The sequence below is a fragment of the Petromyzon marinus genome, chromosome 66 (genome assembly GCF_048934315.1).
Source record: "Petromyzon marinus isolate PM22_M1 ecotype Great Lakes invasive population chromosome 66, UKy_Petmar_22M1.pri1.0, whole genome shotgun sequence".
NCBI classification, from domain to species: domain Eukaryota; kingdom Metazoa; phylum Chordata; class Hyperoartia; order Petromyzontiformes; family Petromyzontidae; genus Petromyzon; species Petromyzon marinus.
Window position 1 is genome coordinate 4,832,695 of NC_133732.1, and position 21,527 is coordinate 4,854,221.

A 21,527-nucleotide genomic window follows, 5' to 3' on the forward strand; every position below is an offset into this window, starting at 1 on the left:
ATCAGCAGCAGCAGTAGTATCATCATCATCAGCAGCAGTAGTATCATCATCAGCAGCAGTAGTAGTATCATCATCAGCAGCAGTAGTATCATCATCATCAGCAGCAGCATCATCATCATCAGCAGCAGTAGTATCATCATCATCAGCAGCAGTATCATCATCATCATCAGCAGCAGTAGTATCATCAGCAGCAGTAGTATCATCATCATCAGCAGCAGTAGTATCATCATCATCAGCAGCAGTAGTATCATCATCATCATCAGCAGCAGTATCATCATCATCAGCAGCAGTAGTATCATCATCAGCAGCAGCAGCAGTAGTATCATCATCATCAGCAGCAGCAGTATCATCATCATCATCAGCAGCAGTATCAGCATCATCATCAGCAGTAGTATCATCATCATCATCAGCAGCAGTAGTATCATCATCATCATCAGCAGCAGTAGTATCATCATCATCATCAGCAGCAGTATCATCATCATCATCAGTAGTATCATCATCATCATCAGCAGCAGCAGTAGTAGTATCATCATCAGCAGCAGTAGTATCATCAGCAGCAGCAGCAGTAGTATCATCATCATCATCAGCAGCAGCAGTAGTATCATCATCATCAGCAGCAGCAGTATCATCATGATCAGCAGTAGTATCATCATCATCAGCAGCAGTAGTATCATCATCATCATCATCAGCAGTAGTATCATCATCAGCAGCAGTAGTAGTATCATCATCAGCAGCAGTAGTATCATCATCATCAGCAGCAGTAGCAGTAGTAATCATCATCATCAGCAGCAGTAGTAATCATCATCATCAGCAGCAGTAGTAATCATGATCATCAGCAGCAGCAGCAATAATCATCATCATCATCAGCAGCAGTAATCATCATCAGCAGCAGCAGTAATTATCATCAGCATCAGCAGCAGTAATCATCATCATCATCAGCAGTAGTAATCATCAGCAGTAGTAGTAGCAGTCTCATCATCATCAGCAGCAGTAGTAGTATCATCATCAGCAGCAGTAGTAGTATCATCATCATCAGCAGCAGTAGTAGTACTAGTCTCATCATCATCAGCAGTCTCATCATCATCAGCAGTCTCATCATCATCAGCAGTCTTATCATCATCATCAGCAGTATCATCAGCAGTAGTCGTATTATCATCATCAGCAGCAGTCATCATCATCATCAGCAGTCGTATTATCATCATCGTCTTCAATCAGCACCACCACCACCGCTAATGGAACCCCTCCCCAGCACCACCACCAGCACCACCACCAGCAACACCACCAGCAACACCACCAGCAACACCACCAGCACCACCAGCACCACGTGGCCTGGTGCTGGTGGTGCTGGAGACTTCACACAGATAAAGGTGCCCCGTATAGCCCCCCCTTGGCAAGACGGCAGGGGACAGCCTCGGCCCTGATCTATTCACTGCTGGATGAACCACGCCCCAACCCACACCATCAGTGGCCACGGCCTATCCACTGCTGGATGAGCTCCTCACTAATCCACCATCAGCACGATCAGCAGCTACGCTCGCTCCAATGCTGCGTTGATTCCTTCAATCTCTCACGATGTTGTAAACACTCCACAGATGGCTGCTGTCCCACGAGTGAATTGCTCCATCTCCTCCTCGCTGTTTGTGTTTGTGTGTATATATATAATCTTAGTCGCACTTACATTTTGATTTAAAGCTTTCGTGACTAAGTAAATATATTCTTAGCTCTTTCGGTAAAGTCACGTTGAAGGGAAACAATAAAATAATAAAATATAAAGTCACGTTGAAGGGAAACAATAAAATAATAAAATATATTTTATTGAAATATATAAATAATATATTTTATTATTTTATCGTTTCCCTTCAACGTGACTTTACCGAAAGAGCTAAGATTATATATATCCTTAGTCACACTTGTAAAAGAGATTTATATTCTTGGTGCTGTCGATAATATTCACGTAGAAGGGAAACAATGAAATAACACAAATATAAAACAAGCTTTTAAATCAAAATTTTAAAGAGATTTGTTAAGTAAAAAAATATATATACCGGGATTTTGTGAATGTATTTCTTATAACCTGCCTGTAAGATACACCTGCCAGGAGTATTCAAAACATCGGCCCACTGGTTATCCAATCACTCTAGGGTCTCTACCCACGACCTCCTGTACACCAGGCGAGGTAGTCAACATCTCCTAGCCACCGTGATGATGATGATGGTGGTGGTGGAACCCACGACCTCCTGTACACCAGGCGAGGTAGTCAACATCTCCTAGCCACCGTGATGATGATGGAATCCACGACCTCCTGTACACCAGGCGAGGTAGTCAACATCTCCTAGCCACCGTGATGATGATAATGGTGGTGGAACCCACGACCTCCTGTACACCAGTCGAGGTAGTCAACATCTCCTAGCCACCGTGATGATGATGGTGGTGGTGGAACCCACGACCTCCTGTACACCAGGCGAGGTAGTCAACATCTCATAGTCACCGTGATGATGGTGATGGTGGTGGTGGTGGAACCCACGACCTCCTGTACACCAGGTGAGGTAGTAATCTAGCCACCGTGATGATGATGGTGGTGGTGGAACCCACGACCTCCTGTACACCAGGCGAGGTAGTCAACATCTCATAGCCACCGTGATGATGGTGGTGGTGGAACCCACGACCTCCTGTACACCAGGCGAGGTAGTCAACATCTCCTAGCCACCGTGATGGCGGTGGTGGTGGAACCCACGACCTCCTGAACACCAGGCGAGGCAGTCAACATCTGCACGCCGGCGTGTTGGAGCGTTAACCCGGAGCCACAGCAACATTACAAATGAACAGCAAGCAAGCACGACAACCACATCGAGCGACACAAACTCCATCCATGGTGCCAGGAGGATCGCCCCAACACGGATCGCTCTTACCCCGTTCTCACCCTGCCAAGTCGTCGCCAGCCAAGGAGGACGGGATTCGGGAGAGGAGGCGCAAGAGAAAGCGAGAGAGACAGAGAGACAGAGCGAGAGAGAGAGTCGAGGTTGAGTGGCGAGGCAAGGATAGAGGAGAGAGTCGACGATCAGAGGAGGTGCGAGGCGACGAGTGAGGAAGAGGGGGAGAGAGAGAGGGAGAAGTTTCGTCCGTGTGCTTGTCAGCGACGAAAGAGACGCGAAGACGAGTTGGATCGGGAGCCGCCGAACGGGGGCATTCACACAATGCCCGCAACCACTCTTCAGCGCCTGCTGCTGCTGCTGCTGCCACCCTCTAAGCTCGCTCGCTCGCTCGCTCTCCAGTGAACCACCAGTCCCTTTAGCTCAGTAATAGCAGCGGCAGAGGGACCTGGGTTCGACTACCGGACCCAGTGGCGGGCGAGCGAGGGAAGAGGGTGGGTGGGTGGGTGAGAAGCTGCTGCTGCTATTGCCGAGAGCTCACAACGAATTGGGCTGGCCCACGTGGTATTGGACTGAGCCACGTCGTATTTGGCTGTGACACGTGGTATTGGACTGGGCCACGTGGTATTGGGCTAGACCACGTGGTATTTGGCTGGGCCACCTGGCATTGAGCTGGGCCACGTGGTATTGGGCTGGGACACGTGGTATTAGGCTGGGACACGTGGTATTGGACTGGGCCACGTGGTATTGGGATGGGAGCACGTGGTATTGGGATGGGAGCACGTGTAATTGGGCTGGGAGCACGTGTAATTGGGATGGGACACGTGTAATTGGGATGGGAGCACGTGGTATTGGGATGGGACACGTGGTATTGGGATGGGACACGTGTAATTGGGATGGGACACGTGTAATTGGGATGGGACACGTGGTATTGGGATTGGACACGTGTAATTGGGATGGGACACGTGGTATTAGGCTGGGCCACGTGGTATTGAACTGGGACACGTGTAATTGGGATGGGCCACGTGGTATTGGGCTGGACCACGTGTAATTGGGATGGGAGCACGTGGTATTGGGATGGGCCACGTGATCTTGGGATGGGACACGTGTAATTGGGATGGAACACGTGGTACTGGGCTGGGCCGCTCCGGTTGGGATTAAAGGTGGGGGGGGGGGGGGTGGAGACCACGTGGGTAGCCAATTAAATAGACAATGGGACAACAGAACAATGAGGGGATAGGCGGCGGCGGCGGGGGGGGGGGGGGTGATTGGATGGCATTCGATTGGATAATTCGCACGCGGCGCTTGTCCTGCGCGTGCCCGTGCGGTAACGCGGCGCTGCGCTGGAAACCCGGGCCACCACAGTTCGATCCCCGATCACGGCCAGCAACACCAACCGTGTGACGATTATCCGATTATCTGAACCGATCCTGCCGGTGGTGGTGGTGCTGGGTGGTGCTGGGTGGTGGTGGGTGGCTGCGGGGAGCGGTGATGTTGTTGTTGTTGTTGTTTAACCCCAGCCTGGTTCGATTACCCCACTCGCGTTCTGCCATCACCGGTGACGAAATATGCGAACCGCTTCTGGGTTCATACTCTTTGGTTCTATTGGGTAAAGTCACCACGTAGGTGAAAATAAAATAACAAAAAATCACGACGTTTCGGCCACAACACAAGCGGCCTTCATCAGGTGAAGGGACGAGACTGTCTGGAGGACAGCGCTGGAGTGGGAGAAGCCACGCTTAGATCACGACCTTTAAGCTTTGTGAGAATAAAAAGACCAAGCGCCTTGACAAAGGAATTAGCATCTAATTTAGCATTGAAATGGCTCATTGAAATAGCTAAGTTAAAGTATACACATCCGCAGAGGTACCCCTTGACAAAGGAATTAGCATCGAATTTAGCATTGAAATAGCTGAGTGATTAGCTTGTGACTGGTCACAGAAATAGCTATGTTAAAGTCAGAGCATATACATTTACCGAGGCACCTAGTACTCATCAAACAGTAGAATTTAGCGAAACACAACACGCTCATCATCGTCTTTGGTTCTTTCGGTAAAGTCACCACCACGTAGAATGAGAATAAAATAATAAATTGATAAAAAAATAACGCATTAAAAATTCTCACGACGTTTCGGCCACAACGCAAGCGGCCTTCATCAGGTGAAGGGACGAGACTGTCTGGAGGACAGCGCTGGAGCGGGTTCTCCCCTAGGTCGACTCAGTCTCAACACGAGTACGTGGTGCGGAGTAAACATCGCTTCTGTGGGGAGGAGTAGGTATTAGGGGGGAGGGGGGAGACAAAGGCGGTCGGGCGTGGTGGTGCTGTACACCCACTTCACTCGTGTTGGCTACAGACACTTGCCCCCCATGGTTTCTTAGATCAGATTCGGTCACAGTCCCTGTGATCACTGTTACGTTTGCAATTATGGCTTTATTTTTTAAAGGTGATTTGGAAAACGTTTTTTTTTCTGGTTTGGCCATGGTTTGTTTTTGTGTTTGTAGTACGGAGTTAGACTGACGGCCTTAATCTAAGTTGTCTTTGTGGTTATGGTTGTTGTTTGACATGCATCCCACTGGGATTTTTTTACATACAGCGTTGGTGGTGTAACGGTGCTTTTTTCAGGAATATTTTTATTATTTTTTTCTCCATGGATTTTCATCAATACCAGCTAACATCGTCAACACCAGCTAACATCGTCAATATCAGCTAACATCGTCAATAGCCAGCTAACATCATCAATACCCGGCTAACATCATCAATACCAGCTAACATCACCAATACCAGCTAACATCACCAATACCAGCTAACATCATCAATACCAGCTAACATCGTCAATACCAGCTAACATCGTCAATACCAGATAACATCATCAATACCAGCTAACATCATCAATACCAGCTAACATCATCAATACCAGCTAACATCATCAATACCAGCTAACATCATCAATACCAGCTAACATCGTCAATACCAGATAACATCATCAATACCAGCTAACATCATCAATACCAGCTAACATCATCAATAGCCAGCTAACATCATAAATACCAGATAACATCATCAATACCCGGCTAACATCATCAATACCCGGCTAACATCATCAATAGCCAGCTAACATCATCAATAGCCAGCTAACATCATCAATACGAGCTAACATCACCAACACCAGCTAACATCATCAATACCAGCTAACATTAATACCAGCTAACATCATAAATACCAGCTAACATCATCAATACCAGCTAACATCATCAATACCTGGCTAACATCAATACCAGCTAACATCAATACCAGCTAACATCATCAATACTCGGCTAACATCATCAATACCTGGCTAACATCATCAATACTCGGCTAACATCAATACCGGCTAACATCAATACCAGCTAACATCATCAATACCAGCTAACATCAATACCAGCTAACATCATCAATTCCAGCTAACATCATCAATACCCGGCTAACATCATCAACACCAGCTAACATCATCAATACAGGCTAACATCATCAATACCCGGCTAACATCGTCAATACCAGCTAACATCATCAATACCCGGCTAACATCATCAATAGCCAGCTAACATCATCAATAGCCAGCTAACATCATCAATACCAGCTAGCATCATCAATAGCCAGCTAACATCATTAATACCAGCTAACATCATCAATAGCCAGCTAACATCATCAATAGCCAGCTAACATCATCAATACCAGCTAACATCATCAATACCAGCTAACATCGTCAATACCAGCTAACATCACCAACACCAGCTAACATCATAAATACCAGCTAACATTAATACCAGCTAACATCATCAATACCAGCTAACATCATCAATACCTGGCTAACATCATCAATACCAGCTAACATCATCAAAACCAGCTAACATCACCAATACCAGCTAACATCAATACCTGGCTAACATCATCAATACCCGGCTAACATCAATACCAGCTAACATCAATACCATCTAACATCATCAATACCAGCTAACATCAATACCAGCTAACATCATCAATACCAGCTAACATCATCAATACCCGGCTAACATCATCAACACCAGCTAACATCATCAATACCAGCTAACATCATCAATACCAGCTAACATCAATACCAGCTAACATCATCAATACCAGCTAACATCAATACCAGCTAACATCATCAATACCAGCTAACATCAATAACCAGCTAACATCATCAATACCCAGCTAACGTCATCAATACCCAGCTAACATCATCAATACCCAGCTAACATCATCAATACCCGGCTAACATCATCAATACCCGGCTAACATCATCAACACCAGCTAACATGAATACCAGCTAACATCATCAATACCCGGCTAACATCATCAATAGCCAGCTAACATCATCAATACCCAGCTAACATCATCAATACCGGCTAACATCATTAATACCCAGCTAACATCATCAACACCCAGCTAACATCATTAATACCAGCTAACATCATCAATACCAGCTAACATCATCAATACCCGGCTAACATCATCAACACCGGCTAACATCGTCAATAGCTGGCTAACATCATCAATACCAGCTAACATCATCAATACCAGCTAACATCATCAATACCCAGCTAACATCATCAATACCCGGCTAACATCATCAATACCAGCTAACATCATCAATACCCTGCTAACATCATCAATACCCGGCTAACATCATCAATACCCGGCTAACATCATCAATAGCCAGCTAACATCATCAATAGCCATCTAACATCATCAATACCAGCTAACATCATCAATACCAGCTAACATCATCAATACCCCGCTAACATCATCAATACCAGCTAACATCATCAATACCAGCTAACATCATCAATACCCGGCTAACATCATCAATACCCAGCTAACATCAATACCAGCTAGCATCATCAATACCAGCTAACATCGTCAATACCAGCTAACATCATCAATAACCGGCTAACATCATCAATACCAGCTAACATCACCAATACCAGCTAACATCATCAATACCAGGCTAACATCATCAATAACCAGCTAACATCATCAATAACCAGCTAACATCATCAATACCAGCTAATATCATCAACACCGGCTAACATCGTCAATAGCCGGCTAACATCATCAATACCAGCTAACATCATCAATACTCCGCTAACATCATCAATACCCAGCTAACATCATCAATACCTGGCTAACATCATCAATACCAGCTAACATCATCAATACCCTGCTAACATCATCAATACCCTGCTAACATCATCAATACCCGGCTAACATCATCAATACCCGGCTAACATCATCAATAGCCAGCTAACATCATCAATACCCAGGTAACATCATCAATACCCGGCTAACATCATCAATACCCGGCTAACATCATCAATACCCCGCTAACATCATCAATACCCAGCTAACATCATCAATACCCGGATAACATCATCAATACCCAGCTAACATCATCAATACCCGGCTAACATCATCAATACCCGGCTAACATCATCAATACCAGCTAACATCATCAACACCAGCTAACATCAATACCAGCTAACATTATAAATACCAGCTAACATCATCAATACCAGCTAACATCATCAATACCTGGCTAACATCATCAATACCAGCTAACATCATCAATACCCGGCTAACATCATCAATACCCGGCTAACATCATCAATACCAGCTAACATCGTCAATACCAGCTAACATCATCAATACCCGGCTAACGTCATCAATACCCGGCTAACATCATCAATACCAGCAAACATCAATACCAGCTAACATCATCAATACCCGGCTAACATCATCAATACCCAGCTAACATCAATACCAGCTAGCATCATCAATACCAACTAACATCGTCAATACCAGCTAACATCATCAATAACCGGCTAACATCATCAATACCAGCTAACATCACCAATACCAGCTAACATCATCAATACCCGGCTAACATCATCAATAACCAGCTAACATCATCAATAACCAGCTAACATCATCAATACCAGCTAATATCATCAACACCGGCTAACATTGTCAATACCCGGCTAACATCATCAATACCAGCTAACATCATCAATACCCCGCTAACATCATCAATACCCAGCTAACATCATCAATACCCCGCTAACATCATCAATACCCGGCTAACATCATCAATACCCGGCTAACATCATCAATAGCCAGCTAACATCATCAATACCCAGGTAACATCATCAATACCCGACTAACATCATCAATACCCGGCTAACATCATCAATACCCAGCTAACATCATCAATACCCGGCTAACATCATCAATACCCGGCTAACATCATCAATACCCGGCTAACATCATCAATACCCGGCTAACATCATCAATACCAGCTAACATCATCACCACCAGCTAACATCAATACCAGCTAACATTATCAATACCAGCTAACATCATCAATACCAGCTAACATCATCAATACCTGGCTAACATCATCAATACCAGCTAACATCATCAATACCCGGCTAACATCATCAATACCCGGCTAACATCATCAATACCAGCTAACATCAATACCAGCTAACATCATCAATACCCGGCTAACATCATCAATACCCAGCTAACATCAATACCAGCTAGCATCATCAATACCAACTAACATCGTCAATACCAGCTAACATCATCAATAACTGGCTAACATCATCAATACCAGCTAACATCACCAATACCAGCTAACATCATCAATACCCGGCTAACATCATCAATAACCAGCTAACATCATCAATAACCAGCTAACATCATCAATACCAGCTAATATCATCAACACCGGCTAACATTGTCAATAGCCGGCTAACATCATCAATACCAGCTAACATCATCAATACTCCGCTAACATCATCAATACCCAGCTAACATCATCAATACCAGCTAACATCATCAATACTCCGCTAACATCATCAATACCAGCTAACATCACCAATACCAGCTAACATCATCAATACCCGGCTAACATCATCAATAACCAGCTAACATCATCAATAACCAGCTAACATCATCAATACCAGCTAATATCATCAACACCGGCTAACATTGTCAATACCCGGCTAACATCATCAATACCAGCTAACATCATCAATACCCCGCTAACATCATCAATACCCAGCTAACATCATCAATACCCCGCTAACATCATCAATACCCGGCTAACATCATCAATACCCGGCTAACATCATCAATAGCCAGCTAACATCATCAATACCCAGGTAACATCATCAATACCCGACTAACATCATCAATACCCGGCTAACATCATCAATACCCAGCTAACATCATCAATACCCGGCTAACATCATCAATACCCGGATAACATCATCAATACCCGGCTAACATCATCAATACCCGGCTAACATCATCAATAACCAGCTAACATCATCAATACCAGCTAATATCATCAACACCGGCTAACATTGTCAATAGCCGGCTAACATCATCAATACCAGCTAACATCATCAATACCCGGCTAACATCATCAATACCAGCTAACATCATCAATACCCCGCTAACATCATCAATACCCAGCTAACATCATCAATACCCCGCTAACATCATCAATACCCGGCTAACATCATCAATACCCGGCTAACATCATCAATAGCCAGCTAACATCATCAATAACCAGGTAACATCATCAATACCCGGCTAACATCATCAATACCAGCTAACATCATCAACACCAGCTAACATCAATACCAGCTAACATTATCAATACTAGCTAACATCATCAATACCAGCTAACATCATCAATACCAGCTAACATCATCAATACCCCGCTAACATCATCAATACCAGCTAACATCATCAATACCAGCTAACATCATCAATACCCGGCTAACATCATCAATACCCAGCTAACATCAATACCAGCTAGCATCATCAATACCAGCTAACATCGTCAATACCAGCTAACATCATCAATAACTGGCTAACATCATCAATACCAGCTAACATCACCAATACCAGCTAACATCATCAATACCAGGCTAACATCATCAATAACCAGCTAACATCATCAATAACCAGCTAACATCATCAATACCAGCTAATATCATCAACACCGGCTAACATCGTCAATAGCCGGCTAACATCATCAATACCAGCTAACATCATCAATACTCCGCTAACATCATCAATACCCAGCTAACATCATCAATACCCGGCTAACATCATCAATACCAGCTAACATCATCAATACCCTGCTAACATCATCAATACCCTGCTAACATCATCAATACCCGGCTAACATCATCAATACCCGGCTAACATCATCAATAGCCAGCTAACATCATCAATACCCAGGTAACATCATCAATACCCGGCTAACATCATCAATACCCGGCTAACATCATCAATACCCCGCTAACATCATCAATACCCAGCTAACATCATCAATACCCGGATAACATCATCAATACCCAGCTAACATCATCAATACCCGGCTAACATCATCAATACCCGGCTAACATCATCAATACCAGCTAACATCATCAACACCAGCTAACATCAATACCAGCTAACATTATAAATACCAGCTAACATCATCAATACCAGCTAACATCATCAATACCTGGCTAACATCATCAATACCAGCTAACATCATCAATACCCGGCTAACATCATCAATACCCGGCTAACATCATCAATACCAGCTAACATCGTCAATACCAGCTAACATCATCAATACCCGGCTAACGTCATCAATACCCGGCTAACATCATCAATACCAGCAAACATCAATACCAGCTAACATCATCAATACCCGGCTAACATCATCAATACCCAGCTAACATCAATACCAGCTAGCATCATCAATACCAACTAACATCGTCAATACCAGCTAACATCATCAATAACCGGCTAACATCATCAATACCAGCTAACATCACCAATACCAGCTAACATCATCAATACCCGGCTAACATCATCAATAACCAGCTAACATCATCAATAACCAGCTAACATCATCAATACCAGCTAATATCATCAACACCGGCTAACATTGTCAATACCCGGCTAACATCATCAATACCAGCTAACATCATCAATACCCCGCTAACATCATCAATACCCAGCTAACATCATCAATACCCCGCTAACATCATCAATACCCGGCTAACATCATCAATACCCGGCTAACATCATCAATAGCCAGCTAACATCATCAATACCCAGGTAACATCATCAATACCCGACTAACATCATCAATACCCGGCTAACATCATCAATACCCAGCTAACATCATCAATACCCGGCTAACATCATCAATACCCGGCTAACATCATCAATACCCGGCTAACATCATCAATACCCGGCTAACATCATCAATACCAGCTAACATCATCACCACCAGCTAACATCAATACCAGCTAACATTATCAATACCAGCTAACATCATCAATACCAGCTAACATCATCAATACCTGGCTAACATCATCAATACCAGCTAACATCATCAATACCCGGCTAACATCATCAATACCCGGCTAACATCATCAATACCAGCTAACATCAATACCAGCTAACATCATCAATACCCGGCTAACATCATCAATACCCAGCTAACATCAATACCAGCTAGCATCATCAATACCAACTAACATCGTCAATACCAGCTAACATCATCAATAACTGGCAAACATCATCAATACCAGCTAACATCACCAATACCAGCTAACATCATCAATACCCGGCTAACATCATCAATAACCAGCTAACATCATCAATAACCAGCTAACATCATCAATACCAGCTAATATCATCAACACCGGCTAACATTGTCAATAGCCGGCTAACATCATCAATACCAGCTAACATCATCAATACTCCGCTAACATCATCAATACCCAGCTAACATCATCAATACCAGCTAACATCATCAATACTCCGCTAACATCATCAATACCAGCTAACATCACCAATACCAGCTAACATCATCAATACCCGGCTAACATCATCAATAACCAGCTAACATCATCAATAACCAGCTAACATCATCAATACCAGCTAATATCATCAACACCGGCTAACATTGTCAATACCCGGCTAACATCATCAATACCAGCTAACATCATCAATACCCCGCTAACATCATCAATACCCAGTTAACATCATCAATACCCCGCTAACATCATCAATACCCGGCTAACATCATCAATACCCGGCTAACATCATCAATAGCCAGCTAACATCATCAATACCCAGGTAACATCATCAATACCCGACTAACATCATCAATACCCGGCTAACATCATCAATACCCAGCTAACATCATCAATACCCGGCTAACATCATCAATACCCGGCTAACATCATCAATACCCGGCTAACATCATCAATACCCGGCTAACATCATCACCACCAGCTAACATCAATACCAGCTAACATTATCAATACCAGCTAACATCATCAATACCAGCTAACATCATCAATACCTGGCTAACATCATCAATACCAGCTAACATCATCAATACCCGGCTAACATCATCAATACCCGGCTAACATCATCAATACCAGCTAACATCAATACCAGCTAACATCATCAATACCCGGCTAACATCATCAATACCCAGCTAACATCAATACCAGCTAGCATCATCAATACCAACTAACATCGTCAATACCAGCTAACATCATCAATAACTGGCTAACATCATCAATACCAGCTAACATCACCAATACCAGCTAACATCATCAATACCCGGCTAACATCATCAATAACCAGCTAACATCATCAATAACCAGCTAACATCATCAATACCAGCTAATATCATCAACACCGGCTAACATTGTCAATAGCCGGCTAACATCATCAATACCAGCTAACATCATCAATACTCCGCTAACATCATCAATACCCAGCTAACATCATCAATACCAGCTAACATCATCAATACTCCGCTAACATCATCAATACCCGGCTAACATCATCAATAACCAGCTAACATCATCAATAACCAGCTAACATCATCAATACCAGCTAATATCATCAACACCGGCTAACATTGTCAATAGCCGGCTAACATCATCAATACCAGCTAACATCATCAATACCCGGCTAACATCATCAATACCAGCTAACATCATCAATACCCCGCTAACATCATCAATACCCAGCTAACATCATCAATACCCCGCTAACATCATCAATACCCGGCTAACATCATCAATACCCGGCTAACATCATCAATAGCCAGCTAACATCATCAATAACCAGGTAACATCATCAATACCCGGCTAACATCATCAATACCAGCTAACATCATCAACACCAGCTAACATCAATACCAGCTAACATTATCAATACCAGCTAACATCATCAATACCAGCTAACATCATCAATACCTGGCTAACATCATCAATACCAGCTAACATCATCAATACCTGGCTAACATCATCAATACCCGGCTAACATCATCAATACCAGCTAACATCGTCAATACCAGCTAACATCATCAATACCTGGCTAACATCATCAATACCCGGCTAACATCATCAATACCAGCTAACATCAATACCAGCTAACATCATCAATACCCGGCTAACATCATCAATACCCAGCTAACATCAATACCAGCTAGCATCATCAATACCAACTAACATCGTCAATACCAGTTAACATCATCAATAACCGGCTAACATCATCAATACCAGCTAACATCACCAATACCAGCTAACATCATCAATACCCGGCTAACATCATCAATAACCAGCTAACATCATCAATAACCAGCTAACATCATCAATACCAGCTAATATCATCAACACCGGCTAACATTGTCAATAGCCGGCTAACATCATCAATACCCAGCTAACATCATCAATACCCCGCTAACATCATCAATACCCGGCTAACATCATCAATACCCGGCTAACATCATCAATAGCCAGCTAACATCATCAATACCCAGGTAACATCATCAATACCCGACTAACATCATCAATACCCGGCTAACATCATCAATACCCAGCCAACATCATCAATACCCGGCTAACATCATCAATACCCGGCTAACATCATCAATACCCAGCTAACATCATCAATACCCGGCTAACATCATCAATACCAGCTAACATCATCACCACCAGCTAACATCAATACCAGCTAACATTATCAATACCAGCTAACATCATCAATACCAGCTAACATCATCAATACCTGGCTAACATCATCAATACCAGCTAACATCATCAATACCCAGCTAACATCATCAATACCCGGCTAACATCATCAATACCAGCTAACATCATCAATACCCGGCTAACATCATCAATACCCAGCTAACATCAATACCAGCTAGCATCATCAATACCAACTAACATCGTCAATACCAGCTAACATCATCAATAACCGGCTAACATCATCAATACTAGCTAACATCACCAATACCAGCTAACATCATCAATACCCGGCTAACATCATCAATAACCAGCTAACATCATCAATAACCAGCTAACATCATCAATACCAGCTAATATCATCAACACCGGCTAACATTGTCAATAGCCGGCTAACATCATCAATACCAGCTAACATCATCAATACTCCGCTAACATCATCAATACCCAGCTAACATCATCAATACCCAGCTAACATCATCAATACCAGCTAACATCATCAATACCCAGCTAACATCATCAATACCCCGCTAACATCATCAATACCCGGCTAACATCATCAATACCCGGCTAACATCATCAATAGCCAGCTAACATCATCAATACCCAGGTAACATCATCAATACCCGGCTAACATCATCAATGCCCGGCTAACATCATCAATACCCGGCTAACATCATCAATACCCGGCTAACATCATCAATACCCGGCTAACATCATCAATACCCGGCTAACATCATCAATACCCGGCTAACATCATCAATACCAGCTAACATCATCACCACCAGCTAACATCAATACCAGCTAACATTATCAATACCAGCTAACATCATCAATACCAGCTAACATCATCAATACCTGGCTAACATCATCAATACCAGCTAACATCATCAATACCTGGCTAACATCATCAATACCTGGCTAACATCATCAATACCAGCTAACATCATCAATACCCGGCTAACATCATCAATACCCAGCTAACATCATCAATACCCGGCTAACATCATCAATACCAGCTAACATCATCAATACCCGGCTAACATCATCAATACCAGCTAACATCATCAATACCCGGCTAACATCGTCAATACCAGCTAACATCATCAATACCCGGCTAACATCATCAATAGCCAGCTAACATCATCAATACCCAGGTAACATCATCAATACCCGGCTAACATCATCAATACCCGGCTAACATCATCAATACCCAGCTAACATCATCAATACCCGGCTAACATCATCAATACCCGGCTAACATCATCAATACCCGGCTAACATCATCAATACCCGGCTAACATCATCAATACCAGCTAACATCATCACCACCAGCTAACATCAATACCAGCTAACATTATCAATACCAGCTAACATCATCAATACCAGCTAACATAATCAATACCCGGCTAACATCATCAATACCCGGCTAACATCATCAATACCAGCTAACATCATCAATACTCCGCTAACATCATCAATACCCGGCTAACATCATCAATGTCCCGCTAACATCATCAATACCCAGCTAACATCATCAATATCCAGCTAACATCATCAATACCAGCTAACATCATCAATACCAGCTAACGTCATCACCACGCTCCTCGCCAATGAGAGGCAGTTCCATCCCGTCACGTTATGGGGGCGAGTTAATGAAATGTTTGACCAAATACAACGGGCGCATTCTTTTTTTAAAGTTGATTATTTTGCATGGCCCGCGAATGACGTTACATACCAGGCGAGGTAGTTAACATCTCTACTCTTTGGTTCAATTCGGTAAAGTCACCACGTAGAATGAGAACAAAATAATACATTGATAAAATAAAATATCACAATAATATTCTCACGACGTTTCGGCCGCAAACACAAGCGGCCTTCATCAGGCGAAGGGACCGGGCTGTCCAGAGGACACCGCTGGAGTGAGACACAGCCACGCTCAGACCGCGGACCTTTAAGCTGTGTGCGAGTAATTAAGGTGCCTTGACAAAGCAATTAGCATAAAAAATTAGCATTTGATTGGCCGACTTAGCACGATGAACGGTGTAGAGGCGGTGTACGTGCGGGTGAACATGCCAGTTGGCGAGAGGGGGAGTTCACCTATTGGTGGTGTGAAAAGGGAATTTTTTTAAGAGCTGCGAAAGTTTGGGGTTACACCGCTGCTCGAAAAAAATATACCGTACCATTGAAAATTAGCTTAACGATTGGTTCGATTTAGAACGCCTTTCCAATGGTTGCTTAATTTGAAACCATCCTCTCGGTTGAAATTGCGCCTGCGCTTGTGGATCCGAATTGCCTCGCGGACAAATCTCTGATGAAAAACACCCGTGGGTTTGCAAAGAACCTTGGTATCGGAGAAAATTAAAATCGTGATCGCCCACAGCGTCGTAACAGTGATCAGCCACGGCAGAAGAATTCCTTCTGCCGTGGCTGATCACTGTTACGACGCTGTGGCCGTGTTAAAGGAAGAATTCCTTCCTTCTGCCGTGTCTCAAATCTGATTTGTGCTCGTTGTACAATCAACCCGAAATTTTTGTGCACGCAACTCAGATCCATCCGGTGACGGTGCATGCCTGCGTGAAAATCGGCGTCAATTCGTCAATCAATCGCCTCCTTTCGAGCAATTATAATTTGCGCATGTACGGCTTACTAATTTTTCATGAATGTATTTTTGCGCGCCGGTCCAAAAACTCCGCGGTCCGCCAAACTTCGGAGTCGTCTGGCGCACGAACGGCAGGCGACATCTACGTCCGTCTCGACCGCGGGTTAAAGGAACTTTTTTTCTAATATATATGAAAGCGTCGTGGTTTTTTTCGCTGTTTGAAAACAAAAAAAACGTTTTCCAAGGCGTTCCACCTCCTTTGGTTCTTTCGGTGAAGTAACCGCCGCGTGGAATGAGAATAAAATAATAAATGAATCAAATAAAATAATGCACAATAAAATTCTCACGATGTTTTGGCCACAACGCAAGCGGCCTTCATCAGGCGAAGGGACGAGACTGTCTGGAGCGCTGTCCTCCACCTGATGAAGGCTGCTTGTGTTGTGGCCGAAACGTCGTGAGAATTTTATCGTGTTACATTTTGATTTGAAGCTGTCGTGACTGCAAGGATTCATCTCCTTGGGTTCTTTCGGTGAAGTCACCGCCGCGTGGAATGAGAACAAAATAATAAATTGATAAAATAACGCGCGATAAAATTCTCACGACGTTTCGGCCACAACGCAAGCGGCCTTCATCAGGCGAAGGGACGAGACTGCCTCGAGGACAGCCCTGGTGAAGGCCGCTTGTGTCGTGGCCGAAACGTCGTGAGAATTTTATCGTGTTACATTTTGATTTGAAGCTGTCGTGACTGCAAGGATTCATCTCCTTTGGTTCTTTCGGTGAAGTCACCACCGCGTGGAATGAGAACAAAATAATAAATTGATAAAATAACGCACGATAAAATTCTCACGAAGTTTCGGCCACAACGCAAGCGGCCTTCATCAGGCGAAGGCGCGAGACTGCCTCGAGGACAGCCCTGGTGAAGGCCGCTTGTGTTGTGGCCGAAACGTCGTGAGAATTTTTACTGTATTCTTAGCTCTTTCGGTAAAGTCACGTTGAAGGGAAACAATAAAATAATAAAATATATATACACAAAACAATAAAGCTTTAAATCAAACATTTTTAATCGCGTTATTTTATTGATGTGTTCTTTTATTCTCATTCTTCGCGGCGGTGACTTTACCGAAAGAACCAAAGGAGGTGAATCCTTGCAGTCACGGAAGCTTCAAGTCGAAGTTTTCCAAGGCGTTCATTTGTTCGGTAAAATATTGCTTGGGGGCGCGTCACGTGTCGCCCCCCCACCCCCACTCGCACACCCACCCACCCACCCAGAGTGCCGTGACCGCTGATTGGTCAATTAGCGGGAGCGGTGCACGTGGCGTGATGAGGCGCTGATGAATTTTCGACGCGCGCGAGCGAGTTGGGGTAGCGGTGGGGTGTCGGTGGGGTGTCGGTGGCGGTTGTGGCGGTGGTGGTGGCGGTGGTGGTGGTGGCGGTGGTGGCGGTGGTGGCGGTGGTGGTGGTTGTGGTGTCAGTGGTGTCGGTGGGGGTGGTGGTGGTGGTGGTGGTGGCGGTTGTGGCGGTGGTGGTGGCGGTGGTGGTGGTGGCGGTGGTGGCGGTGGTGGCGGTGGTGGTGGTTGTGGTGTCAGTGGTGTCGGTGGGGGTGGTGGTGGTGGCGGTGGTGGTGGTGTCAGTGGGGGCAGTGGTGGCGGTGGCGGTGGTGGCGGTGGTGTCGGTGGCGGTGGTGTCGCTGGGGTGGTGGCGGTGGTGGCGGTGGTGGTGGTGGCGGTGGTGGTGGCGGTGGTGGCGGTGGTGGCGGTGGTGGCGGTGGTGGTGGTGGTGGTGGTGGCGGTGGTGGCGGTGGTGGTGGCGGTGGCGGTGGTGGTGGCGGTGGTGGTGGTGGTGGTGGCGGTGGTGGTGGTGGCGGTGTTTGCTGCCTGTGAACTAGGGCCAAGGGGCTGCAATCCACCAGCGGATCATTCCGACGTCGAGGCGTTCCATCGCTCGGCCCCAAGGGGACGAAGCCGAGGGCGGGGATCTGCTGCGGCGTACGGCATTGTAAAGAGGCCCTGAATGTACACAGTATGTGAAAAACAACAAAATACTTACATATTAAAGTGACTTTACTGAAAGTTACCAAATAGCATGGACTCCCTTCCTGCAGTCACGAAAGCTTCGAATTAAGATTGATTAAATATTGAAAAACAAAAATTTTGTAACTTGTAGAGTAAACCGGTTGATATTCTCGGTTCTGTCGGTAAAGTCACGTAGAAGGGAAACAAATTAAAAAAAAAAATATCAAACAATAAAATTCTCACGGCGTTTCCCTTCTACGTGGTGGCGACTTTAACCGAAAGCACCAAAAATATTCATCCCTGCAGTCGCGAAATCTTGAAATCAAAAGTAAAGCGATTGTTCGTTTCATTTGCCATCCAGCCAGATAACGCAACAAATCTCACCCCCAGTCGTTCATAAAAGTTGAAGGCCGGCATAGTACTATAGTCATAGACAGTGCCAGACAAAGCCAAGTTGCGTGGCATGTAGCGTATGTCGCTGTTAAGGGTCCCTGGTTGAACAAATACATCCACAAGTATTCAAACGCATGAATGCGTCGCCTTGCGGAGTGAAGTAATTGCGCGTTTTTATATTTGCTCGACGGACAGATAACGCGACAAATCGCCAACCTTGAAACATCTCCCGCACGTCGGATTCTTGGTTAATTCTGTAAAGTCACCGCCGCGTAGACAGGGAGACAATCATAATGATGAAAAATTATATAAAACGATAAAATTCTCGCGACGTTTCGACTGCAGCGCAAGAAGCAGCAATCGTCATCAGGTGTGAAAACCACAGCAAGAAACATTTTTTTTTTAAAAAGTGGCGGTGTTTTTTTTATCGTTAGCAACCACGGAGAGCGATTTGAGAGTTTTGTTCAGATGGACGAGTCCATCTATGTTCGGAAAAGAGGAGGGGGGGAGATGAAAAAATAATGGATGCGGTCTGAAAGCCACCGTAAGCGTGAGCAATCAATTAAGACCCGAAATGGTTTATCGAATCCTTCCAATGATTGCTCAGCCAGAAACCATCTTCTCGGTTGAAATTGTCTCTGTGTTTCAAATGTTCTTGCTGTGGTTTTCACACCCGATGACGATTGCTGCTTGTGTTGCAGTCGGAACATCGTGAGAATTTTGTTGTTTCAAATTTGTATTATTTTATTGTTTCCCTTCTACGTGGTGGTGACTTTACCCAAAGAACCAAGAATATGGAATCCCTGCAGTCACGAAAGCTTTAAATCAAAATTTAAAAGACCCGAAATGGTTCATCAAATCCTTCCAATGATTGCTAAGCCAGAATCCATCTTCTCGGTTGAAATTGTCTCCGTGTTTGTATATGTCGTTCGTTAAAAAAAATAGTTGTTGTTGAACGGGCGGTATAGTACTATAGTAACAGAGCTAGGGCACGCGGCGTCACAGTCAGACCCCACCCCCCTCAAATATGACGTCACAAAGCTCTGCCCCTCCCCCGCCCCCCCCAAAAAAACCAATATTTCCATTATGAAAATAAAACTCGCTTCAAATCGCTTTAAACTGTTGTCACGTTGCAGTTGTGTATTTAACGTGGCGCTTACAACTCTGATGTTGTAGGTAGAACACATTTACTAACAAAGTCCCATTTGATCAAGTAGAAACGTGTTTGCCTATATTTATTTATAATGTTGCGCAATTTTGATGTGACGTCACATTTCTCAAACCCCTCCCCCCCTAGGTGGTGCGTGACGTCATTTATGGACGGTCCCTTAGGGCGGGTGGCCCTTGGGGGTCCCAGCCCCCCTTCCCTCCCTCTAGTGGGGGTGCTACCCACTGCCAAAGACAAAGATCACCCAGGTAGCCTTGCAACAGTCTGTAGGGGCAAGTGCTGTTAGTAAGTGAGTAGCAGTGTCTATGAATATACAAAGACAAAGATCCCCCAGGTAGTCTCCAGCAGGC

General features: G+C 44.4%; 1 protein-coding gene across 3 annotated transcripts in view; it reads right to left on the reverse strand.

Moving 5' to 3' along the window:
• Positions 1-3,537, reverse strand: part of LOC116937857 (uncharacterized) — a 37,324-nt gene extending 33,787 nt beyond the window's left edge. The window contains exon 1 of one of the 3 annotated variants that reach the window (XM_076054588.1): positions 2,921-3,537. The gene's annotated coding sequence lies outside the window, so the exon portion shown is untranslated. Of the gene's footprint in view, positions 1-2,909 lie in introns of all 3 variants that reach the window. The other 2 variants (XM_076054587.1, XM_076054589.1) reach the window with 2 other exon arrangements.
• Positions 3,538-21,527: the final 17,990 nt, after the last annotated feature.